General features: G+C 46.3%; 1 long non-coding RNA gene across 1 annotated transcript; it reads left to right on the top strand.

Annotated features, from left to right (window-relative positions):
* The first annotated feature begins 981 nt into the window (after positions 1 to 981).
* On the top strand, positions 982 to 4836 carry LOC138818142 (uncharacterized). The gene is made up of 3 exons (XR_011368989.1): positions 982 to 1067; positions 1181 to 1309; positions 4335 to 4836. It is a non-coding gene; the product is annotated as an uncharacterized lncRNA (long non-coding RNA).
* The last annotated feature ends 494 nt before the right edge of the window (positions 4837 to 5330 follow it).

Here is a 5330-nt window from a genome sequence, read left to right on the forward strand (position 1 = left end):
CTGTTTAAATCAAATGAGCTTCTGGGGCTGGGAAGATGGCTCAGTGGTAGATCATTTGCCTTGCATGCATGAGGCCCTGGGTTCGATTCCTCCCCACCACATAAGCAAAAAGAAAAAAGCCGGAAGTGGTGCTGTAGCTCAAGTGCTAGAGTTTTAGCCTTGAGCTGAAGAGCTGCCCAGTCCCAGAGTTCAGGCCCCACGACAGGACCCCCCCCAAAAAATCAAATGAGCTTCTCCTGGAGAATGTGGAGAGAAATGCTAGAAGATAGATCCTTGGTTTTAGTGAGAGGAAAAGAGTAGAAAGAAAGGGGACTGAGAAGCTCAGCTAAAAGTCAGGCTCTTGAAACATACCCTGAAGTTCCCTTCTAAATCCTTAGATCCCTTGAAAATCTGATACACCTGGCTGTCTTGGGTTGCTTTGTCAGTCGTAGGGCCTGAACTTTGAGCCTGGGTGCTGTTCCTCAGCTCTTCAACTCAAGGCTAGTGCTCTAACACTTGAGCCACAGTGCCACTCTGGCTTTTTCTGCTTATGTGGTGCTGAGGAATTGAACCCAGGGCCTCATGCATGCAAGGTAAGCATTCTACCACTGAGCCACCTTCCCAGCCCTTGGTAGACTACTTTGCTTCTTGAAAAATTTCTTCCTAGCACATGTGGATACTAGAGTGGATTCTGGAATCTACATTTGCCAAGCCTTGATGTTTGGTGTTTTTGTTCATTTTCAGAATTTAATCATAGTCTCTTCTTCTCCCTGATGGAGAGGAGTATTCTCTGGTTGAAGTGAAAGAGATCTGTGTGTGTGTGTGTGTGTGTGTGTGTGTGTGTGTGTGTGTGTGTGTGTGTGTGTGTGTGTGCCCTCTCCTTCACAGGACCCCTCCTTGAACCCAAAGCTCTGGGACCCCACCCTCCAGTTGCTATAACAACCACTTCTGTGAGGACATGGGGGCCTACAGAATTGTGAGTGTATGGTGAGGAAGGGAGAGGACATGCCAGGGTCTCATTGCACTAGTGATCACAGAGCTTCATGATAATGAAGAAGAAGGAAAATGGCTCTTTTTCATCTGCCAGAGTAAGCAGGAAGGCTATGGAATACAGCTGGGAACCAGGGCAAGATGATTCTGGAGTTCTACTTGGTGTGGACTGCTCCACTTGGAACTGATCTGTCGTTCTTCTCTCCCCCAGGGGACCAAAGACGCTTGTGGGGAGTCAGGGTCAGAAAATCTCTCCTTTAATGGCTTAGCTGTTTCCTTGACATCCATCTGCAGCTTTTCTGATGAATTAGGCTACCAAGGGAGCCAGGAACCATCCAGTGTGAGTGTCCTGCCCCACAGTCCTTTGCCTCTGAAGACTTGCACCCCATGGTCTATCACCAGCCCACGGACCACCCTTCTGTTAAGACATCTGTGGTGTGTGTGTGTGTATGTGTGTGTGTGTGTGTGTGTGTGTGTGTGTGTGTGTGTGCATGCACTTGTGTGTGCTGGTACACCCTTCCTTAACTTTTTCCCACAAGTTGATATTCTAGCACTTGAGCCACTTCTCCACTTCCAGCTTTTTGCTGGCTCTTCGAGATGAGTCTCTTGGATTTGTCTGCTGGGATGACTTCAAACCTCCATCCTCAGCTATCAGTCTCCTGAGTAGCTAGTATTATAGATGTGAACCACATATACCCATCCCTACATTCTGCTCAATCTACATCGTTCCTAAACATGGTTTAAATTGATTAATTCCAGGAAAAATACCAACAGTAATAATAACCACAGCTTACATTTATTGAGTACTCAAGAATTATTTTATAAGGATTTATACTTCACTTAAACCTCATAATACGGGCTGGGAAGGTGGCTCAGTGGTAGAGCACTTGCCTTGCATGCTCAAGGCCCTGGGTTCGATTCCTCAGCACCACATAAGAAAAAAGAAAAAAGCCGGAAGTGGCGCTGTGGCTCAAGTGGTAGAGTGCTAGCCTTGAGGTGAAGAACTGAGGGACAGCGCCCAGGCCCAGAGTTCAGGCCCCATGACTGGATCCAAAAAAAAACCCAAAAAACCTCATAATAACCCCACAATGTAGGTACTATTATTGTCATCTCAGATGCAGAAACTGAGGAACAAGCAAGTTAAATTACTCTCCCTTTCTCCAAGAGCGCATAAGTGGAAGGCAAAAAGTTTAGCTCAGTTTATTGGACTCCAGAGTACGTACACAGGGTTGCCTCCCTGTTAGCTGCCCCATTCTTAATCAGTCTTCCAACTCAACAATTGATCCTCTCAATAAATGATGCATGAACCTCTCATTTGTTTGACCATATGGAGGTTTAAATGTTAGCCCTGTATTTTTTTTTTTTTTTGTCGGTCGTGGGGCTTGAACTCTGGGCCTGGGCGCTGTCCCTCAGCTCTCCAGCTCAAGGCGAGCGCTCTACCACTTGAGCTACAGCGCCACTTCCGGTTTTCTGGTGGTTTATTGGAGATAGGAGTCTCACGGTCTTTCCTGCCCGGGCTGGCTTTGAACTGCGATCCTCAGATCTCAGCCTCCTGAGTAGCTAGGATTACAGGCGTGAGCCACCAGCACCCGGCTAGCCCTGTATTTTTTGTTATTGATCAGTAATTACATGATAAATTGTGCATATATACACTATGCAATTTGATAAGCTTTGACATAGTTAAAAGCTCATGGAACCATCACCATAATACAGATAATAAATGCATTTATCAGCTTCAAATATGGACACCAACGATTTCTAGAACAGACAAATTTAGAAGGTGTCTTCCAAAATAAGTGTTCATTTTGCCAAAACATTTTATATCAGAATCTTTTCAAAAGACCAGCTCTTCTCTGCAGCACTCAGAACACAACTGAATTGTGAATCTTTTTTTGGGGGGGTGGGGGGGTCTAGTCGTGGGGCCTGAACTCTGGGCCTGGGCACTGTCCCTGAGCTCTTCAGCTCAAGGCTAGTGCTCTACCACTTGAGCCACAGCGTCACTTCCGGCTTTTTTTCTTTTTGCTGATTTGGTGCTGGGGAATCAAACCCAGGGCCTCATGCCTGCAAGGCAAGCACTCTACCACTGAGCCACCTTCCCAGCCCCTGAAATGTGAATCTTTTGCTCTGTAATTATACTTTAATTTTTTCTTGTCAGTCCTGGGGCTTGAACTCTGAACCTGGGCACTGGTCCCTGAGTTTGTTTTTTTGCTCAAGGCTAGAATTCTACTACTTCAGCACCACTTCAGTTTTCTGGTGGTTAATTCAAGAGTCTCATGGACTTTCCTGTCGAGGCTGACTTCGAACTACAATCCTTAGATCTCAGCCTCCTGAACTAGGCTTACAGGCACAAGCCACCAGCAAGTAATTATACTTTTTTTTTTTTTTTGTCAGTTGTGGGTCTTGAACTCTGGGCCTGGGCACTATCCCTCAGCTCAAGGCTCAAGGCTAGAGCTCTACCACTTGAGCCACAGGGCCATTTCCAGCTTTTTTCTGCTTATGCTGAGGAATTGAACGAACCCAGGGCTTCATGCATGCAAGGCAAGCACTCTACCACTGAGCCACCTTCCCAGCCCCACTTCTTTGTGTGTGTGTGTGTGTATGAATCATGGTCTTGAATTCTGGGCCTGTCCCTCAGCTCTTCAGCTCAACACTAGCACTCCACCACTTGAGTCACAGAGCCACTTCTGGTTTTCTAGTGATTTATTCAAGATAAGAGTTTCATGGACTTTGTTGCCCAGGCTGGCTCTGAACTGCTATCTTGAGATCTCAGCCTCCTGAGTAGCTAGAATTACAGGCGTGAGCCACTGGAGCCAGCTTATTTATTTATTTATAGACAGGATTTTGCTATGTAGCCAAGGGTCTTGATCCTCATGCTTTAGCCTTTAGTTCCAGGAAAATAGATGTGCAGGACCATGACCAGCTTCTAGCAATGTGTGTGTGTGTGTGTGTGTGTGTGTGTGTGTGTGTGTGTGTGTGTGTGCGCGCTTGAACTCAGGGCCTGGGCATTATCCCTGAGCTTTTTTTGCTCAAAGCTTGTACTCTATCACTTGAGCCACAGCTCCACTTTTGGCTTTTTGGTGCTTTGGGCTGGTAATCCTCATATCTCAGCTTCCTGAGTAGCTATGAATACAGGCATGAGCCACCAGCACCCAGAAGCTTCTAGTCATTTTAAATGACTTTCTCTTCCATACCTCTATAGTCTTCATCTGAGCTGCCCATTTTATGCTCACACAGATGGATGCTTGGTTTATGTTTGCCCTCTTATCTCAGTCTTCTGCCTCACTACCCCTCAGACACAAAGTCCCATAAGTAATAGACTGGTAAGTGGAGAACACACTTCATGCCTCGCTCTTGGATTCCCCAAGGAAGAAGATCCTGACTCTGCAGTAGCCAAGAGGCAGAAGCGAAAAAAGGCTGGTATTGTCCGAGTAAGGAAAAATGAAGTGCAAGAGGAAGAAAAGGAGGATGAAGAGGATGAAATTAAGATGTCTCCTTGTACTTCGAAGTCTCCTAGGCTGAAACAGAGACAATCTCCAAACTTGAGGATCTGCCAACTGCCACCCACAAAGCACATGACTGTCCTGGAAGGAAACTTGAGCTTATCCTCTGATGAGCCCAAGTTGTCCTGCTGGAGTTTGGCCATGGTTTGTCAAAGCCTATGTAGTTGCTGCTACAAGATGCAGAAGTCCATGGAGGACAGCAATATATCAAGTTCAGGAAAAAAGGAGGAATCCGAATGAGACTCAGTAAGTAGAAGGTTCCATTAATGCATGATGGTCCAGAGCTCTTCAGGGAACTCCAGGAAAAGGTCTGGAGGGGAGCCAGAAGAAGGGAGAGTGCAATCCTTCAGCTTGTAAATAAAGCAAACTTTATTTTTGTGAATGGTATGCATGAGCCTGAGGATACCAAGTCTTTCTCTTTCTTAATATGGAAATACACATTCCTGCCTCTCTAAACCTCCTCCGCATTTATCTTTCTGAATATGTCCTGTTTTATTGATTTATTTTGTGCCCATATTGGGGGCTTGACCCAGGATCTGGGCACTGCCTTTTGGAGTCTTTCTTTTCTTTCTTTCCCTCTCTCTCTCTCTCTTTCCTTCCCTCCCTCCCTCCCTCCTTCCTTCCTTTTTTTGTCAGTCGTGGGACTTGAACTCTGGGCTTGGGCGCTGTCCCTGCGATCATCAGCTCAAGGCAAGCGCTCTACTGCATGAGCCACAGTGCCACTTCCGGTTTTCTAGTGGTTTATTGGAGATAAGAGTCTTAGGGACTTTCCTGCAGGGCTGGCTTTAAACTGCAATCCTCAGATCTCAGCCTCCTAAGTAGCTAGGATTACAGGTGTGAGCCACTGGTGCCCAGCTCTTT

Source organism: Dipodomys merriami, unplaced genomic scaffold, assembly GCF_024711535.1.
Source record: "Dipodomys merriami isolate MVZ:Mamm:240054 unplaced genomic scaffold, mDipMer1.0.p SCAF_718, whole genome shotgun sequence".
Classification (NCBI taxonomy): domain Eukaryota; kingdom Metazoa; phylum Chordata; class Mammalia; order Rodentia; family Heteromyidae; genus Dipodomys; species Dipodomys merriami.